Below are 22,307 nucleotides of genomic sequence, written 5' to 3'. Positions count from 1 at the left end.
TTGGAAATCTGTTTGTCTTTGTACAAATCGGTGGTCGCCTAGTTCCCAACATTTTGATTGACCATGGAGCGGCCATCAATGTGATGACTAGGTAGACTATGGAGCAGCTTGGGTTGACTCACATACGTCCAACTCCCACTATGTTAGAATTAGTTGACTGATCTAAAATTAAACCAAAGAGGGTATTGGACAATGTGATCATCTCAATAGATTCATGGGAATACCCTACAGACTTTATTGTCCTACAACCCAAAACTTCTAGCGGGGGGTATCCCTTGATTTTAGGAAAGTCGTGGCTTGCCACAGCTGATGATTACATTGGTTTTCACTCTGGCGACATGTTTATTACACATGGGGACTCTAGGAAGAAGGTCACCTTGTATCCTCCTACCAGATCTATTCAGGAGCTCTGTGATACTTTGTGGTTAGATGATGATAGTAGTGATGAGGAGACTCAGTCCCTCTCCATGATAGACTAGATTCATCAGTATGTTGAGTGCACTGAGGAGAGTCAAACCCGTGACTTTCTTGGTAACTTGGACACTATGCAGGATTTTGAGCTACTTTGTTAGATATTTAGTCCAATATTCCAAGAAATTTGTGGTCCACAATCCTCATCACCACTACATAATTTGATAGTAACCACAGATATTCACAAGCCATATATTGCACATGTTGGGATGAGTCTAGGAAAATCCTTACATATTAGTTCATAGCTTCACTTATCTTAGCAAGAGAAGCTTGTGAAATTGTTGCAAGATCACCTTGATGCCTTCACATGGAGCTATGAGGACATGAAGGGAATTCCTCCTAAAACCTACACTCATCACATTTATATTCAAGAAGATACCTTACTTGTTTGGCAACCCCAAAGGTGAATGAACCCCCCACTCCAAGATATTGTTAAAGAAGATTTTCAAAAACTCTTGGACATTGGCTTCATCTATCCTATATATGATAGCCAATGGGTCTCCCCATTGGTAGTGATCCTGGAAAAGGATGGGAGGTGGTAGATTTGCATTGATTATAGGTAATTAAACAAAGCCACCCTCAAAGACTACTTCCCACTTCCCTTCATTGACCAGGTATTAGATACCCTCGCAGGTAAAAAGTACTTCTCTTTTTTGGATGGTTTCAATGGTTACAACAAAATACAAATCGCACTAGAAGAACAAGACAAGACCATTTTCACTTGTCCTTGGGGGGCATTCACTTACCAAGTGCTTTCTTTTCGACAATGTAATGCCCCTGCTACTTTCCATCAGGCGGTCTTAGCAATTTTTGTTGACCTTGAGTGTGTGGAGGTTTATATGGATGATTTTTCAGTATTTGGTGATTCATTTCAGGAAGCCCTCCAAAATTTAGAGAAAGTGTTGACTAGGTGCCAAGAGGCCCATCTTGCTTTGAGTGATAAAAAATGTAGATTAATGTGCAAAGTAGGAGTGGTCCTTGGTCATCTTATTTCCAGCAAGGGTATACAGGTAGATCTAGCTAAAATAGAAGTTATCACACACCTACCAGCACTTAAAACAAAACTGGAAGCAAGGAGTTTTCTGGATCATGAGGGATACTACCGGAGGTTCATTGAGAAATTCTCTAGGATAGCCTCTCCTCTTTTTTGGTTGTTGGCTAAGGATAGTGATTTCTCCTGGACTGAAGCTTGCTAACAAGCCTTTAAGGACTTGAAGGGAAATTAGTAAGGGCACTAGTCCTAAGGGGACCTAATTGGTCCCTTCCCTTCCATATCTCCTTTGATGCTTCAGATACTTTTGTTGGTGCAGCTTTGGGCCAAGAAGAAAATCACGCATCCTATGCCATTTATTTTTCCAACAAAATCGCATCCCTTGTTGAGTTGAATTACATGGTAATGGAAAAATAATTTCTAGTTGTAGTATTCGCCATTAACAAATTCAGACATTACATTACCAGATATGAAGTTTTTGTTCACATGGATCATTCTGCAATTAAATACTTAATGAATAAACCTTTGACTAGTGGACGAATTACTAGGTGGTTACTATTGTTGTGGGAATTTAATATTACCATAATTGATAGACATGGTAAATTGAATGTTATAACTGAGTTTTAATCTAGGCTTAATAATCCAAGTAAATTTTGGCATTTCATGTTGTGATGTGGCATTGATGTTTTGTTGAGGGTTGGAATTGATGTCAACCTGATGGCATGAGTTATTGATATCATATGATGCAGAGGTACTTGGTTTGTATATTGGTTGCAGACATTAGATCAGTTGTTGCAGATGTCAGTGTAGGTGTTTGGCTTATGTGTGAAATCCTTGGAAGGATGTGGAATTGCTTCACCCAGTTGACAGTGATAGATATTGTCAAGTCATGTTTATGGTACCTGGTGTGTGTGGGGATGATCTTGGCTAGTATGACCCGTTGCAGAGTCTTGCAAGGCCTATCATTGGTGATTTGACGGCTTAAGTGTTAGTGCAGTTGATGGATTGAATTCAAGTCAACTTAGTTTGACTTGTGATGATGTTGATGATGTGGAAGTGGTTTCTTGATGTGTTGCAAAGGTTACATTAGATTCCCGGGGACTTACTAATGATGATTCAGCTATGGAATAATATTGGGAAGACTCTGAGTAAAGGAAAGTTTATTTTAGTCATCCTATGCCCTAGTCACTTGCATGGCAGTGTTGTGGGACAGACTTAAAGTCCCAGTCGTTGGTTGGAAGTGTTATGAGAGTTACTGCAGTCGAGTTTGTGTAGGATTGTGGGTAGGACTGATACTTAAAGCTAAAATTTCTCTGCATTCCTTGTGCTCATCATATGTTTATTTATTTTTCGGCTTGTCTTGTTCGGGATTCATAATGTAAAGATCAAAAAAAGTTATTGAACTTCTAGAATACGGTTAAAAGAGAATATTCATTAGTAAATGAATTTAGTGGCTAGATTGAGTCAAGAATCAATGAACCAAACCACTTCCATCATATGAACTGAGCTCCACTACAGAATTGGAATTAATTTATTTACTCATTTTCAAAAATTACAAATAGGTGGAGAAATGTTGCTCATTTGGTTGGTTCTCTTGGGTGAAAAAAAAATTATAGTGTTTTGGAGAGTCGTTAGTGAGGAGTGTGAATTTTTTGAAGCAGTGTGTGCATGGAGGTATAGTTGTACTATAAACAGAAGTATGCATGGCTGAATACTATTCTTATGCAGAAGAAAAGTGACAGCGTTACAAAGGATTTTACTAATGCATTTGTGATTGCAAGGGAAATTTTTTTATTTGAGCTTATATATGTTTTTGATATGATTGTGATAGATTTGTTGCAGTAGTGTCTCATGTTTTATATGACATTTATATATTGCATTAGTTTCTACATCTAGTTTATTTGCAGAAAATGTATTGAGGTTGTGTGAGTTTAGAATGATGTATCAATGTGAGAGAGGGCTATGATTTGAGTTTGATTCAGTGATTGATGTTTTGTATTGAAAGTATTGATAATGTGTTATGATGATATTACTATTGTAATTTTCATGTTGAGCAGCTCTGGGGTTCCAGTTTGTGAACCACATAAAGAAGTGGGGTGGGTGCTCCAACAAGATAAGTATTGAAAAAAAAAAAAAAAACTTCATAAGTCCAATGGGTGTTGGGAAAGGTTTGTTGATCAGATGGGTGTATGTAGAGTCATGAGATGGAAATCGTAGTTTTCTATAGGATTTAATGCTTGGTTGGACAAACAAAAAACCCTCTTAAGTTCTCTCGAAAACCTAAGGAAGACAAAATAAGGGAAAGATTGTTCTAAGGTTTAAGATTTCCAGTAAAGTGAGATGTAGAGTAGAGAATGAGAAGATGGGAAGGAGTGTTTGTGAGTCCTTGTATGCAGGTCCATTGGCATTTTCAGTGTATCTAGGAAATGCTCCTATCTAGATCCAATGCTTGGTCTTGCACATAAGAAAGAGAACAAAGCAACCTTCACAACATAAAATTTCGATAATATAAACTATAAGAAACATTTAAACATTACTGAGAAAATAAATATAAAACAAACTTCCAAACATTCATTAGTTAGATACAAGAAGTAAATAATCAATAGCAGTATATGGAATCAATAACAAACAATCTATATTAATTAAGAAGTAGGAGGAAAGTTAAAACCATCAGATGTAATTGAAGTAGCACCTCCCCTAGCTCCAAGCTCCAAAACTCTCCCTCTCAAGTGAGATCTCAGTAGCCTGAAAATACAAGAATTCACGTCCCTTTCTCAATGGCCAAGCCTCCAATATATAGGCAAGTGAAGGCTATGAAGATTTCCCAAATACCTCATTAGTTCAATTTAGGAAACAATATTTTGGGTGGATAATGTTTCCTGATATAAAAATGTTTTTATCTGTTTTTTAGATGCTTTTATGCTTAGGAAAAATCTTCCCCGTGATTTATGGCTCTTTCCTGCTTTTGTGTACTTTTCTTTTTTAGGAAAAATCTAAAGATGGGCATAAAGAGATCGCATTCCACCATATGAGTTTCCGAAAGTGAACAAGAGTGTCACAGCTTAGTTAACTCAAGATTTTTGCCTCATGATTGAGTGAGAAGTTTGGTAACACAAGTTATATGAAGGAAAAAACTTGTTATAGACTAAGATAACATGGTCCTCATGGTACATAACTTATATTATAATCTTATATAGGCTAGGAAAAAGGGGTATCTCAACCAATAACATAGTATTATCTTCTAAGATGATGAGGAGGTATTTCCATGTATAACAGACTTCCTTTCAGATAGTTGGCACATTGTACTCTCTATGTAATGATTTGCTTGACAGATAATAAAATATATTGAGCAGTGTAGTAGCAGCAAGGATGGTTTTTGACCTAGAGGGGGTTTTCCACCAAATATCTTGTGTTCTTACGTGATGTGATGATTTGTGTCTCATTGTGCATGCTTATTTCATATGTTATGGCTCTCATGCATTGACTATAGTTGAATTTTCATGTTCAGATCTAATGATTATTTATTAAGTAATGAATTGATTAATATATTAGAGAAAAAATTTGATGTTATGAAATTTTTATTACTACTAATTCAACCCCCTCTCAGAAGTGATCCTGGTTCCAACTATTGGTATCATAGCTAGTGCCTTTGTTGCAACTTCACTGTTGGAAGGTAGATCATGGGAAATCAAGGATATTTTGTTGTGGATAGAGTTCCTATTATTCATGGATCAAATTATGCACTATGGAAGGTGAGATTGGAAGAATACTTCATTAATCTTGATGAGGATGTTTTGATCTCATTAGAATATAATATGTATGATGAATCGAATGAGAAATCCAAGAAGATAATTTTGAAGACCATATTATATATTGATGTTGCTATAGTGAGACACTGCAAGACTGCAAAAGAGATTATGGACAATCTACATAGTATGTATTGAAGAGAAGGACTTCAAGATTCAAAAATTGTTGAAGAACCTCATTACATTCTTCAAGAGAAAGAGAATGATAAAGAAGAATCCACACTCATAGTAGTAGCAGATCCAATTTTATCTCAAGAAGATAATGAGAGTAGCCATGAGAGTAATGACATGCAAATCATTGATCTGAAAATCCAACATGAGAAAGTCATCAAGGAAAATGAGAATTTGTCAAACCACACGTTAGGTCCTTATAATACTAGTGTATTCCCCTTATTTTTATTGTTAGTGTAGCCCCTATTTTTATGGTTGTGGCCATGTATCCCCCATGTTGTTATTTTTTTGCCCCATAGAAGTCCACTATTGTTATTGTTGTGCCCTTACATTATTATTGTTATGTAGGCTATGATTATATTATGACCCCTTAGACTATTATATATACCAAGGAGGTATTATCATTTGTATCATTCAAGAATTTTTCATTTATGTGATGTAAAGGAGGTTTCCCCTTGAAGAGGATAATTTTGAAGTCCTTGATCTATCTCTTTTGTGATCTAGTTACATAACATTTGGAATTAGAGCTTTGGATTCAAGGGTTTCATTTTTGCAAATAGATCATCTTGGAATTTTCGTTGTAAATTTGTTTCTACGAAGTTTAAGAAGTTGAAATTTTGAACACATGAATTCAAAATCGTGATGAAATTCATAAAAATTTCAAATCTTGGTTCGCTAGATTTTCAAATATATGGTCCCAATTATTTAGGGTTTTTGCATGCTCTAGAATTCAGTCTCAAATAGGTGACCTTAGGAAAATTGTCATAACTTCCTCTATGAACATTGAATTTGAATTTCGTAAAAAGTTACCAAAATTTTATGGACTTTAGTATTTCTTATACCATTTTCAGGGTCGAAGGTCAAAACAATGACATGTGGAACTCCGTACAAGCTCACTCTATTGAACTAGTCCATAACTAGGCCAGCATGGGATATTGGGCATAACGTTATCTTGAAGTATCCAAATTTGGTCTGACTTGTGGCATTTGAGAGAAAACTCAGAGGAATATCACATAACTGAATTTCAGACCTTGGAGATCCGAAATTATAGAGATACAATAGTTCCAATATCTAGCTCCAAAAAACAAGCAAAAAAGGTGTGTATATTTTTTTTTATTTGCATAAATTTTGTTTGAAAATAAGTTTGAAGTGATTCAAGGGGCATAGTGAAGCATAGATATCATTGTTTTATTCCAAAATATCTTTAAAAAAAAATGGACACACCTAGTAAGCAACCAGAAATCTCTTGCATGACACATGAAGAAGAGGAAGAAATGCAACATGATATATCAAATTTACGAAACCAAGTGCAACAAATTTTGCTCTTGCAAAAACTAACAAAAAATGAATTGGAAATCATGATGAATGTTACGATAGATGGTATAAAAAGGGACATGGGATTTTTGAATGATTGTTTAAAAGAATACATGAAAGCAATGATGAATGTCAAGATAGAGGGGTTGAAGGAAGGTTTGCAAAGTTGCTAGAAGAAAGGCTTCCCAGTGGTGACAAGGTAATCCATGAAAATCATGATGAGGACAAAAGGAATATGAATTATGATTTTAGATACTCCAATGTTTGGTTTAAGAACCACCACATTCTAAATATCGATATGAGGAAGTTTGATGGAAAGGATCTAGTAGCATGGATACTATAGATGGAGAAATATTTTGATCTCCATGATGTGCAATACACACAAAAGGTACGCATTGCAACTTTATATTTAGAACCCAATAAGTTTTTATAGTATTGATTGCTTTGTTCTCATAAGCCAATTGTCACTTATTCAATTTTTACGGAGGAGATGATAGCATATTATGAGGATACAAAGTGCAACATGTTCTTTATCAGCGTAACTGATATTCCAGAGGACCATAGGATTTATGTCTTCATAGGTACTTTTAAGGATAACATCCAAAATGAAGTTCACCTTTGGGAACCTGATTCATTGGAGAAGGCATTCATGGTGGCAAGAAAAGTTGAAAGCAAAATTATGGCAACAAGGAAGTCTACCACTCACAACTATAAAGATCAAAGTGTTGTTGCTCCTATCCTTCCACAACCTACAAGGTTTACGCCACAACAATTGGAGGAAAAAAGACTAGAAGGGCTTTGTTACATTTGTGATAGAAAATACAAGAAAGGTCATAAGTTTGCTGAGAATAAATTATTGTCTGTTAAGAGGAGGAAGAAAAGGAACAAGAAATGTCAAAAGAGGATATACACCAAGAACCAACACCTAAGAAAGAAGAAATGAATCCAACCATATCTTACAATGCATTGGCATGAATTACCACTCCTCAAATGCTCAAGGTAGAAGGATGTATCAAGAAGAAAAAGGTAATAGTGATGATTGATTCAAGTAGTACTCATAATTTTTTTCATTGTAAGATAGACAAGGAATTGAAATGCTTCCTATGTCCAGCACCAGAGTTTCAAGTGATGGTTGCAAATGGAGGAACTATAAAATTATTTGGAAAGTGCCATAATATCAAGTTAACTAACGGGGAATATGTTTTGAATAGTCCAATGTTTTCCATTCCAATGGGTGGTGTTGATGGTGTACTAGGATTCCAATGGTTACAATATTTGGGGATGATAGCTTTTAATTTTCAAGAAATTTTCTTGAATTTTTATTGGGAAGGAAAGGAAGTTGAATTAAGGGGTATCGCAAGAAAACCAGGAAATATAATTAGCTCTAATGGCATGAAAAAACTTCTGAAGAAAGAGCAACAGGTCATAATTGCACAATTATGCTCATAAGAGGTTCAAACATCAAAATCATCTATTTCTGCAAATCTCCAAAAAGTATTAGACAATCATTCCAAGGTATTTGAGACTCCCAAAGGCCTCCCACCTATTTGTGATCATGATCGTGCTATTCATTTGATTCCAGAAAGTGTTCCTCCAAACATTAGACCTTACAGATATCCCTATGGCCAAAAGAGTGAAATTGAACGTATGGTTATAGAAATACTAGAGGCTGGTAAAATTCACCCTAGTCAAAGTTATTTCTCTACTTCGGTAGTATTGGTGCACAATAAGTATGGATCATGACGTATGTTTCCAGATTATAGGGAGCTCAAAAATCTCACCATTAAATATAAATTTCCCATTCCTGTCGTTGATGAATTTTTCAATGAATTACATGGAGAAATTTACTTCACCAAGTTGGATCTTAGTTCATGATATCATCAAATTAGAATGAATACTAAAGACATTCCAAAAAAACATTCATAACTCATGAGGGTCTTTATGAATTTTTTTTCAGGCTTTTTGGCCTTACTAATGCACGTTTGACATTTCAAGGTTTGATGAATTCCATTTCCAAACCTTTCCTTAGAAAATTTGTGTTAGTATTTTTTGATGATGTACTAATCTACAGCAAGTCTTGGAAGGATCATGTCCAACATGTTGACAAGGTGCTCAAACTATTGGAGGAGAAATAATTATATGGAATATTTGGATGATATTATATCGCATGACGGTGTTAAGGTAGACCCTAACAAAATTAAATCCATTAAGGAATGGAAAAATCCCACAACCATAAAGCATCTTCGAGGATTTCTCAGGTTGACAGGGTATTATTACAAGTTTGTTAATAATTATGGGAGAATAGAAACACCTCTAACAACATTACTGAAGAAAGATGCATTTTCTTGGACTCTAGAACCAACTAAGGAATTTGAACATCTTAAAGAGGAATTGTGTCAAGCATTGATCTTAGCTACACCTGACTTCAGAAAAACCTTTATTGTGGAATGTGATGCCTTAGGAAATGGAATTGGTGTTTTTTTAATGCAAGAAGGAACACCCATTGCTTTTAAGAGTCGTCCAATCAAAGGAAACTACTTACAAAAACCTATTTATGAGAAGGAAATGTTCGCAATACTACATGCACTAAAGCAATGGCGACCTTACCTGATGGGAAGAACTTTCAAGGTAAAAAATATCATGATAGCCTTAAATAATTTTTGGAAGAAATATTAGCTTCATAAGAGTAGAAAAAATGGGTCACAAAGATGTTGGGTTGTGACTTTGAAATCATCTACAAAAAATGGAATCAAAATGTTGTTGCAGATGCACTCTCAAGAAAGGGTGAAGATGTGGAAGCATTGCTTTGTTCCATTTCTATTATCTAGACTAATTGGATAACCGAAGCAAGGGATGAATGGAAAAATGACGAAGAGGTGTGGACACTCATTCCAATTTGTAGCAAGACCCAGTACATATGATACATTTAGCTAGAAAAATGATTCATTGTGGTACGAAGATTGCTTATATCTTTGTAAGAATTCCCAACTCAAACAAAACATTATTTTGGAATTGTACACCTTCCCCTTAGGAGGGCACTCAGGATGTTTAAAAACTTACCACAAGGTCAAGAAGGATTTTTTTGGGATGGCCTTAAATTTGATATTCATACATTTGTGGCAGAATGTTTGGTTTGCCAATAAAATAAATTTGAGACAATTATGACCTCGGGTTTGTTACAACTTTTAGTCATTCCACGTTAGCGTTGAGAGGAGGTCTCAATGGATTTTATCACAATTTTACCCAAGTATGAAGGAAAGAGTGTCATCATGGTGTTAATTGATAGACTTACCAAGTATGCACACTTTTGTGCATTATCTCATCCTTTTAAAGTCAGTACAATTGCTACTGCATTTATGGAAACAATTCAAAAGCTACATGGAAAACCAAATATTATTGTAAGTGACGTAGATCCCATTTTCACTGGAATTTTTTGGACGAGATCATTTTCTTGTCTTGGTACTCAATTAACTTATAGCTCATCTTATCATCCTCAATTTGACGAAAAAACTGAGATAGTGAACAAATGTTTGTAAGGATATCTTCATTTCTTTGTATCTTATAAACAAACACAATGGGTAAAGTGGTTACCTCTATTTGAATGGTGATATAACAATTCCTTCCATACTGCAGCAAAAATGACCCCATTTATGGCACTTTATATGTATCATCCACCATCCATCACATCATCTTTAAGAGAAAATTCTAAGTTTCAATCAGTGGAAGATTACATTGAGCATCAACAACAAGTTCTCGAACTCTTAAAGGATAACCTCACTCAGGCGCAGAATCGAATGAAGAAACGGGAAGATCAACAACGCAGTGAAAGAAGTTTTGATGTAGGTGATTGGGTAATTTTATGGAAAAAACCATACAAACAAATGTCCCTCAAGCAATCTAAGAAGGATAATAAATTATCGCCCAAACACGATGGTCCTTACAAGGTGTTAAAAAAGATTGGAATTGTAGTAGTATTTTTGTAGCAATGGTGTACCAAAAGACACCTCCTTAATAGTTGGTTTTTCCCTGCAAAGGAATACATATAGAGTTGGTGTCGTTAGTGAAAAAACTGAGATAAACAAAGCACTGCAAATGGTGAAAAAAATGAACATACAAACTTAAACTAAACAAAGAGATAAATACACAAATAATGCTTAATGAAGCAAACAAGTCAAAAAAATAATGGAAAAAGGCTCCTTTTATTGATTGTTGGTGGTAGAAAATGAATAGAATAGATGAATATTAAACACTTGTAGAGAAATATTTGAGCTATGGTGCTCAAAATCCTCAGCAAGGAGGTTCCTTTCTTCAATCTCTTTGCAAGCTTCTCCTACCTCTAAAACAAGTATGAAGACTCTCTAATGGTGGACTCTACATTCACTAGGATGATGGATTTCTTAGAAGCAATATGGCCAACATACTAATGCTTTTAATTCTTCTGGTTCAACAATGAAATGTACTAGGGTCTCTGATAGAAATTTGGCCAGCACAACATTGTCTCATTTTTTGGTTCTTCCATGGCCTATTTATATAGAATTTTTGAATCCATCCTCCCTCTCTTGGTTCATGAATGATAATGACTTATGAGTAGAGAAAGATGATTCCCTTGAGGGTTTTATATCTTTAGGGTGAATCAAATTCGATTGTCCTTGACTGAGATCTTGTCAGGGAATTGTCTTCTAAGTGTGGGAAGTGGTCTTGAATTGTTGAGTCAGCCATTTTCTCAACCGCGTGGCCTACCAAGGACATACCGCGTGTCGTGCAACTATTAAAGAAAAATTCAAACAGACTTCAATTTTTTAATTCTATATACTTTGGACCTTATGAGAAATTATTTTTTTTGAACTTCATAATGTCTTCAGCTAGAAAATATTCACTTTTGCATTCTGCTGGAAGAATTAAGGCATCTTCTGGATTGTACAAATACATGTACAATTTTCTGGTGTTAACAGTTGACCCCTGATGTCTAAAGTTAGGAGCAAACATATAGCTGAAATACACCACATTTTTCTGTTTTGACTGAGAATCTGATTAACTTCTTGAGAGAGAGAATAACTTGTTACGGAGATGATTAGGGAAACCCCTTGACTGAGCATAAAGGATAACCACGCTCTGAAGAAATCATAAAAGGTAAAACGTGTATATACAAGGTGGGCATGTCACATGCTCATTATGATGACTAGTGATGAATTATTACAATAAAAAAGGAAATAGTTTTGTCCAGTCAACACTATGGTGGTTTGCATGCTGATGGTTGATGATGATAATTGTTGATGCCCTCAAGAGCATTTCTTGACAAATAGACTGAATTTGGTGCCCCCATGCATAAGAAAGGTGAAGCACTGCTTGAGTGAGGTGTTGAGGTATGCATGGGTCTTCAACATTGGGTAACTCCCCCGCATCATGATGTAAGCATTGTTGAATGGGGTGCTTAGTGATACATGGGTCTTCGACTAAATGAAGGAACTACAACGATCATTAAGTACGATACCACCTTGACATGAAATCTTGTCTTGGTGTTGAATGTCAGGGGGGATGATGCATTAGTGGGAAATAGTGATTCCCATTGTGCCAACCAAGGATATCCCTTAAAGGGGGGAGTATCCAAGGTACTGCCTCGATCCTAGAATATGAGTATTGAAGTCGACAGGAAAGAAGCGTCAACTGCCCAAAATGATGATTTGGGGAATGAATATAAGGTGAAAACTGACTATAATAGTGTGGGTCAGACAAGGCATGATAATGAAAGTTGACGATATGAATGGACAACTGGCCCGAGGTCGGAGCTATAATGCAAGTGGTGATAGTCAAAACACTTTTGCTGACATGGATGGCCTTGGAGTCGATAGGATTTCCAAGGTAGGTGTAAGTATGTTTTGACTGGCATGAAGAGGGTAAGTGAATGTGGATGATGTGAAAGCTTTGACCAAGGGTGACTAGAAACTACTGTTGGGTAAAAAGACAAGAAAATATGAGTGGGAACCTTTTTCCTAAAAAAAATATGTGTACATTTTCCAAAATAATGTAAAGGTGGCTTCGGATGTACATGCATGGAGATGGGTGCCCCGTGAAAACAGTTACCTACATGATGATGGAGGTAAATTGTTTTTGGAGGGGGGTCCATTGGTTGGTCTCGGTGTTGGGTTGATGAGGCGGACAAAGTGATGCAGATGATCTACTGTAATATGGGTGAATGGTAGGCCAAATGTAGAATGTGGTGGTGTGTCCATCTTGATCTGTTGCAATATACAATGGATGGCCTGGGAATGGGGTTGGTAAGCAATGAGTGAAGGAGAATGAGGTTGATCTTCAAGGCATGCAATCTGAAGTGGTTCCCTTGACTAGGTAGATGGTCATGGATCCCAATAGTATGTGGTGGTCTATAGCATGAGGTGATCTATGAGTGGGAAGGCTCTATCGACTAGTGTTGATGTTTACGATATGCAAGGGGAGGTGGTGGTAAACGTGGTCAAGATGATGGAACCTATGGTGCATTTCAAAGAAATGATGTCAGGATATGCAAAGATTTGTAGGAACCCTATCATGTTGGGTAGTGAATGATACCTGCTCTATCACTTTGGCCACTGGCGCATTGATCTTAGTAGGAAGTTGTTGATGTACCTACAATTTTAATAATCAATACCCCATGTGAAAACATCTTTTTTGATCATATAAATAATCTAAAATGAACTGAACAAGATGAATTAAAAAACAAGAGAAGGTGCACCTGAAGTGATATTCTGAGCATGTGGTGGGTCCAAAACTGAGTTTGAGGAACAAATGGAATAGAGGGTACCATGATGAAGATAATTTCATCCGGATCCTTGTGTCTCTTAAGGTTTTGAAAATGGAGGCCCTGAGCTCCTGTACTAGGCTCGAGAAGATGTCAAAAAGGGCGATATATAGGGAAAAGTGGGCCCAAAGCCACCTCATTTTCACTTACTATTTTGGGAGGCCATAGCTGATCTAGGAGTTGATTCTTGTCATTGTGGTCAGCTTGTGTATCGAGGAAGCATGCAGGGAGAGACGGGTGAGAGCTGGAAACCTAAGCTTTTTGAATTTGGTAGTCTTAGGTTAGGTAGGTCATACAAGGGTACCATGTACGACCTTTTTAGGGTGAAAATGGTCTGGACTTATGAAGGAATCTAACAGAATATAGATATAAAAATAAACACAGAGATGCAACAAAAATAAAACTTCATTTCATTAATATCAAGAGCTGAAATATGCTTACATACATAATGGAAATAAACTAGCTCGGGCAACGTTAGCTTATCTCTAAGAAGAGACATGGAGGCTACATGCCTCTGAACTATGTTACAATGAGGCTCAAAGGCATATTTATTATTGATAAATAATGGAAAGCCCTAAACATCCAAAAAGCTAACCCTAGGAGATGAAGTGTGAAAACTATGGACCTCGTTGAGGTAAATTGGTACATCAATTTCCCAGGGTCGTAACTTTTGCATACGATCTTTGTTTGATGCTCACAATACCTCATTAGAAATATCTATCCAAGAACTATAAATTTTGATTTAAAATATCAATATCAAACATATTTTTTCCTATTGTCGAAAAAAACTTTGTTTAGGGTCTCAAAATGGCTCTAGAAGTTCAAGACTGAATAGTAAATTGTGCTACAATCAAGGAAACTGAAAAACTGAAAGAAACAATGGTGGGGGTCTAAGTGGAATATGAGGGTGGCCACCAATATCCACCTGGATCATTCCTCCCCCCTTAGGAAGAAATGGTTCCCATTGCATTGAGTGTCTCCATGAGATGGGTAAACTTCTGCTGAACTAGGTCCCTGGTGAGCCAATTGCCTTGGTGCAGGAGTTGGTCAACTTTGACAAGCCAGTATAGTTGAATATTCTGCTGGCAAGTATTCTTGATTTGTGTGTCCATGATCCTATTAGTTAAGGCTTGTTCAATGCAACTTGGGTTGAGCTTTGTTGGTGTCAACTACTCAGCAATGTCTGATGTGTCCAGCAGTGGGGGAAAGTATGGTCACAGTCAGTCCACATTATTTACTATATGCAGGCCAAGGAATGGTGGAATGTTGAGCTAGAAATAATTTTCCCCTACAACCTTAGTGATGGTGTAAGGTACATATAGGAGCGGGCGAAGCTTGCGGCAAGCCCTAGCGAGGCACTCCTTCTGCAAATGTAACCAAACTTTGTTGCCCACCTAAAACTTGTTGCTGTTGGACATGAGCCGAATCTTCCTGAGTAGATGTAAGTGGTATGGAAACATCAATGGGACAAAGTGGTTAGGATCCCAGTCCCACCTGAAAGGGGTTGTGGCCAGTTAATCTATGGAGATATATTTTATATTTGTGCTAGACATAGGGGAGGCTTTCATCCCATGTGCATGGATGCTTTGAGTTGTACATGCGCAGGATATGCACAATCATCTTATTGACGACATTTGTCTAGCCATCAGTTTGGGAGTGGAAGGTCGTGGACTTAGTGAGATTGGTATCTAACAATGACTAGAGGCTTGACCAAAATGTACTTAGAAACCTATTTTTGCAATCTGAGTTAATGGATTGTGGGATCCCAAAGTGTACCCACATGTTTTCAAAGAAGAGTTTGACATTGGCTTCTATTTTGATACTCTTCTTGCAAACCGTTAGAATGGCCATCTGATGAGCCTCATCATTGGGTAATTATATGGGCCTTAATTCACCTCCTAGCTTAGTCAAACCAACTATTCTCATAATTTATTGCATACTTTTGATTATATTTTGTTTATGAGATGAGTTAGAGTTGGATATTTTGCTTTGTGGTCTAATGTGCATTTAATGCAAGATTAAAGGATAAAAGCAAGGAATTTTGGCAAAGACCAAGGTCAAAACTCGAATGGGACAAGGGAGAGGAATTATAGGAGGTAAATCATCCTCATTTACTACCCCTCCATTCGAATATTCCTCCATCAACTCGGAGTGCAAACAGCCAAATCATGAGGACTAGAAGGCAGCTGAGCAAGTGAAAGACAAAGCACCAGTTTATCTTGAGTTTGGGAGCCGAGCCTCCCTAATTTTAAGGAAGTCATTGGAGACTTCAGATGTATAAGTAGAGAGGCCTAGGACCTTAGTAGGATTCATATTTTTTATTGTAAAACTCTACTCTATTTTCGAGCTGCAAGACTTGTGACAGTTTTTTATGTAATCCATTGTTTTGGTAATAAGAATGAGTTTTTCTTTGAGCCAGCACTGATTTAACTCATAGGGCTGAATCTATTGGGTTAGGGCCCAACCCTAGCAACTAAGGATCCTATTTATTGTACATGTATGCTAATATAGATTCATAGCTTAATTGTTCATTTGCTTAGTAGATGCATTTCCATTACAACAGTATAGATTAGATTGGTTGTGTGATAGTTTTCTTCCATTTGTGCCTTCTTTCAAGTAGCAGGTTAGCAAGGAGAAAAAGGATCACCATAAGGTTGTAAACAGGTGTCTCGGCCTCACTTCCTCCCTCTGGGACCATGACTTGAGGAAGGGACCCTTCAACAACCCCAAAAACACAGATTTCTAGTTCTTGTATGAGCTTTGGAGTTTTTTGTCTTTGATTCAATATTTGGTTCATGTTGTAAGGCAGATTTCATTGTCATTTTTTTTCCAACTCCATTTCTACAATAATATCTCACTCATGCTTTCATTCCCTTCAGCAACTTTCTTCATGCATAATATAGGCAATTGATTCATGCTTTTCTAGTTTATGAAAATGTATCTGGTTGCATAGTTCTTGGAATACACACATATTTTATGCAGAGCAGGTACTTCAGGAGGAGACCTAGACTTCATCACTAGTAGCCACCTTCCACTTCATCCACCTTATCCGTCTCTTTTTTCACCATCACCCTCACTAGTTTTCATCATTTTTCATTGAAATTCCCCTAGATACATTGAGCGAATCTAGCCATATCTTATCTTGGATATTGACTCCTGAGTGCTCCTAGACCTTCTAACACCCCATCCCACTCATCACACACCTTTCCCAAGCTTCCCAACACCTCACAATTAGCTCTCGGTTGTATCCTATAGGTTTCCTGTAATTCCTACAGGATCATCCTGTAGGTTTCTAGTACATCCTGTAGGTTTTCCTGAAATGGCCTGTTTTGGGGCCGAATTGATGGGAAACCTCTAGGAAGTCATAAAAATACTCCTAGGACCCCTCCACACCATCCAACCACTTCATAAACCTTCAAGTCATCCTCAAACACCTTCCACCCACCTGTCACATCCACAAGAACAATTAGGTTGCATACTTGATTTTGCCTAAAAAAACCAAAAAAGTGAAAACAAACTTGGAGGTGATAGTGTTGTATGCACAAGTAAAAGTGATGGTTCTGTCTGTTGTCACTGTTCAACTGGCAAGAGACAACTGGGGTTTCAAGCCAGACTTCTATAGAGTCAGAAGAAGCTTGATTCCTTGATGGAAGAAGGGCAAATCTGCTCTAAGAGAGCTACTCTACAGCAATAATGAAAAAACAACATGTAATGCTAAATCACACCATACCCTAATTAACCATTTAAGAAGCTATGCTAAGCAGAATGGCTAAATCAACAATAAACAAATGCTACTATCTAAGTTGTAGAAGTAAAAAGCATAAAACCATACTACTGTGCAAGCAAAAAACTAATCTAAGTATGTTTTCACTTTTTTGGTTTTTCTAGGCAAAATCAAGTATGCAACCTAATTGTTCTTGTGGATGTGACAGGTGGATGGAAGGTGTTTTAGGATGGCTAGAAGGTTTATTAATTGGCTGGATGGTGTGGACGGGTCCTAGGAGGCTTTTTATGACTTCCTAGAGGTTTCCCATCAGTTGATCCTCAAAACAGGCTGTTTCAAGAAAACCTATAGGATGTACTAGAAACCTACAGGATGATCTTGTAGGAATTACAGGAAACCTACAGGATACAAGCGAGAGCTAATTGTGAGGTGTTGGGAAGCTTGGGAAAGGTGGTTGATGAGTGGAATGGGGTGTTATAAGGTCTAGAAGCACTCAGGAGTCAATATCCAAGATAAGAGATGGCTAGATTCGCTCAATGTATCTAGGGTAATTTCAATGAAAAATGATGAAAAACTAGTGAGGGTGATGGTGAAACAAGAGATGGCTAAGGTGGATGAAGTGGAAGGTGACTACTGGTGATGAAGTCTGGATCTCCTCCTGAAGTACCTACTCTACATAAAACATGTGTGTATTTCAAGAACTATGCAACAAGATACATTTTCATAAACTAGAAAAGCATGAATCAATTGCCTATATTATGCATGAAGAAAGTTGCTAAAGGGAATGAAAGCACGAGTGAGATCTTATTGCAGAAATGGAGTTAGAAAAAGATGACAATGAAATCTGCCTTGCAACATTAACCAAATACTAAATCAAAGACAAAAAACTCCAAAGCTCATACAAGAACTAGAAATCTGTGTTTTTGGGGTTGCTGAAGGGTCCCTTCCTCAAGTCATGGTCCTAGAGGGAGGAAGTGAGGCCGAGACACCTGCTGCCAACCTTGTGGTGATCATTTTTCTCCTTGCTAACCTACTACTTGAAAGAAGGCACAAATGGAAGCAAACTATCACACAACCAATCTAATCTATACTGTTGTAATGGAAATGCATCTACTAAGCAAATGAACAATTAAGCTATGAATCTATACTAGCATACATGTAAAATAAAGAGGAGCCTTGGATGCTAGGGTTGGGCCCTAACCCAAGAGCTTCAGTCCTCTGAGTTAACTCAGTGCTGGCTCAAAACAAAACTCATTCTTATTACCAAAACAATGGATTACATCAAAAACTGTCACAAGTCTTGCAGCTCGAAAATAGAGTATAGTTTTACAATCAAAAATATGAATCCTCCTAAGGTCCTAAGCCTCTCTACTTATACATCTGAAGTCTCCAAAGACTTCCTTAAAATTAGGGAAGCTTTGCTCCCAAGCTTGAGATAAACTGGTGCTTTGTCTTTCACTTGCTCGGCTGCCTTCTAGTCCTCATGATTTGGCTATTTGCACTCTGAGCTGATGGAGGAATATTCGAATGGAGGGGTAGTAAATGAGGAGGATTTACCTCCTATAATCCCTCTCCCTTGTCCCATTCGAGTTTTGACCTTGGTCTTTGCCAAAATTCCTTGCTTTTATCCTTTAATCCTGCATTAAATACACATTAGACCACAAAACAAAATATCCAACTCTAACTCATCTCATAAACAAAATATAATCAAAAGTATGCAATAAGTCATGAGAGTAATTGGTTTGACCAAGCTAGAAGGTGAATTAAGGTGCATATAATTACCCACTTAGAGACTCATCATCACCTCCTACTGAAAGTGTTGCTCATCCTCTGAGCAACTTAGTCAATATCCATATCCTTCATGGCTTTAGTAGCCTCTCTGACATCCCATGCCTCCTCTATCGTCTCCTTTTCTTGTTCATAGAAGCCTGCTTTCTTTTCTACTTCTTCCCACTGCCTCTTTTCTTGTTCTTCTTTTCTCCCTTCTAGCATCCCTAAGAGTAGTAGTAGACTGAGTTTTAGGCCTATCAAATTGACTTTCAACCTTTAAATAGATTGCTTATACATAGGTGTCATGTTGAGTGCCTCTCTCAACCTTTGAGGGAAGTGATATTCTCTTATCTTTAAGCTATATGGCAGTGTGTTCCATCTCCTTAGCCAAGCATGTATACTATCATCTCCTAGCAGCCTAAACATGTCCTAAAAATGTGAAATTTCTTGCTCTTGGGCAGCAATATATCTAGGTGCCAGCTGAGGATCATTTGTAATCAAATTAATGGTACTGATGAGGGCCATGGGATTTGATTGTTCAGCACTGATCAAAAGAGGTTCAGTCTGCTCTCTGGCCATTATCCTTTTCATCTCTGCAGCTCTTGACTCCTCATGGTTCATCCATGATGCCAAAGCCATTAATTGTAGATCTCCTAGCTTGGCATTAGGGTCCCAAACATTCATGTCTGTGAGGGCCATGTTGTGCAAATAAAACTCAACCATTTTGGCCCTATCCTCTAGTGTACTTTGATCACAAAGATCAATAAACTACCTGTAGTCCTGAAATGGCATGGTTCCCCTCTGTGCTAGTGTCTTAATCTAAAATTATAGCCATTGTTCTTTGAGGTAGAAAGCATAGGATTTAGCTGGCATCCTACACTAGATTGCCTCCAAGGAGAGGCTGGCCATACATGCTAGTTGGTTCTCTCTTTCCTGCAGTTGTCTCCTCAGCCATGCATTTTCTGTCTCAAGTTGATTTCTCATTATAACTTCTCTGTCCCTTAAGCCACTTAGCTCTCTACCCATTTCTTTGAGTTTTTCCTCCATGTGCCCAATGTCTTCCACCCCCTTTGATTTGGTGATCTACATCCATCAGTGGGTTCTGGCCCTCTCCTTCTCAAGCTCAAAGAATAGTGGGATGACAAATTTTTGAGGTATTACCCTGCCACCTTCAATAAACTAGTAATAGGAGTCTAGGTTAGGTTGGGGGCTGGGTTCCTTTGTCTCTGGGTCCTCCTCTTTAGCTTCTTGTTGCTCCCCTACCTTTCTTTCCAATTTATGTGCCTCCTGTAGATTCAATAGAGTATCTTGTAGGACTATTTTTGCTTCCTGTAGATTTTGTAGTGGATCCTGTAGGATGGCCTTACCCTTTGAGGAAGTTGATCTAGTAGTAGGCCTCCTTACATAGGTGATAGGGGACTTAGGGTAAGGAATTTTGTCTTTTTTGTAGGGGAATCTTCAATCTCAATAGGATTTTTTGTTGATGTTTGTGGCTTCCCCTGTCTTATTCTTGTGCTCTTTCTTGTTCTGAAATATAGTGGGGTTTGCCTCTACCTTTTTCCTTTTTGCTTGATTGGTGTGCTAAGAGCAATGAGGGAAGTTGTTTCCTCTCTCTCAGTGGCCTCTGGAGACACCCTAGGTGACTCCTCCTTGTGCTATTTCCCCTCTATTTTATTGTCTTCTTCGTCTCTATTTTTCTTGTCTTCTTCCCCTTGTAGATCTTCATCATCTCTATCAGTTTCCTCCTTAATTTCCTCCTATGTTTCTTCATCATCCTCCTTCTCTTCTTCCTCTTCTTCTTTAGCTTCATCATGTTCCTCTGTGTCGGCTCCTTATTCCTCCATCTCATCCTTATCTTGCTTCGTATCTTCCTCTTCCTGTTTTACCTCCTCTTCACTGACAGTAGGACTAACATCATAAGTGAGGGCTTTGATGTCATCCTCTGCTAGCAAGTCTTTGAAAACTGACCATGTTATAGGGGTTTTGAGGTTTTGGAGGGCATCTTCAATGAGGATCCTAATCAACCCATGGTGGGCCAATTGTTGGGAATTCCCCTCCTTCACTTTGATGCTTGAGTCTATGAGTGATTACAGCAAGAAATATGGTATGTTGTCTTTGGTGACGTGATGTTTCTACTCCAAATCTTAATTCCTCAAGGATCCTGAAATGATAGCCATAGAAAACACTATATCTACCCTCACATGAGATATATTTGATGAGTTGGTAGCCTACCTCACTCCATGGGTATGGAATACTTTCCATCCTTACTCCATTTTTGTCCTGAGTGGGTTCTTCACCTTCTAGAAATAATTTTCTTTTTGCCACCTGGTTGTCTCCTTTGTCTTCTTTTCTCCATGGGATTCCTAGGGGAAGTGTGGTGACCCTGCTGATGAGCTCTAGGGTGAGATCTATAGTGAGGCCCCTTACTACAACAGTGGCATGGATTCTGCTGTGTGGAGTGAGGTAGAGAGAAAATTCTTGAGCCACCTCATCATCATACTCTCTAAATTTTTCGAAAAATCCCATCCAGTTGTGTCTTGTAAAGATTTCAAGCACTTGGGGGTGTTGTTGGATTCTCACAGTCTTTGTGGGCTCTCTCCTATTAAACCCTCCTGTCATCTTGTTGGTGAAGCTTGAGGAGAAAATGAGAGGGTTGACACAATTTTTCAAATGCGGGAGAAAAATAGAGTTGACTGTGTATTTAATTCACTTCACACAGTTGCTAAATTCACTCAATTTTAGAGTATACCTGGTTCATTTACTTGCAAAAGAGGATGAAATTTTAGAGCCTACCTCTTTAGACTGGTTGTAGTGGCCAATTCCCATGATATCCCTTCTGAAATCTTCTCTGCCAATCCTGTAGACAGTCTTTGTGTTTCCTGTAGACAGTCTCTGTGTATCCTATAGACTGTATCCTGTAGGAATTCCTATGTAGAATGATGGATCTTTGCTTCCGGTGGGTGTCCTGGGTTATGAGAGTGACTTGAGTGAGGGAGTTTCAAGGAGGTGAAATGCATGAATGCATGGGAACGATGTTTTATATCCTCTTAGGTGATTCGGGGTGAGGTGGTGTGCTGGAAGGAAAGGTATGTTGCCATTTTTGGATGGTTGGTCCCCACTACCACCTCATCATTTGCCACTCCTCGTAATCAGCTCCCACCTCGTAGATCCATAGTTTAACCGCTTTTTGTCCTACTCCTCTGCCTTTGAGTTGACTGTAGCCACGTGTGAGAGGACACCCAGTTGTGCATGTGCTAATTGAATGAA

The sequence above is a fragment of the Pinus tabuliformis genome, chromosome 2_2 (assembly GCF_031772625.1).
Source record: "Pinus tabuliformis cultivar Carrire ecotype Pingquan chromosome 2_2, CPIR1, whole genome shotgun sequence".
Lineage (NCBI taxonomy): Eukaryota > Viridiplantae > Streptophyta > Pinopsida > Pinales > Pinaceae > Pinus > Pinus tabuliformis.
Note: the sequence above shows the minus strand (reverse complement) of the source record.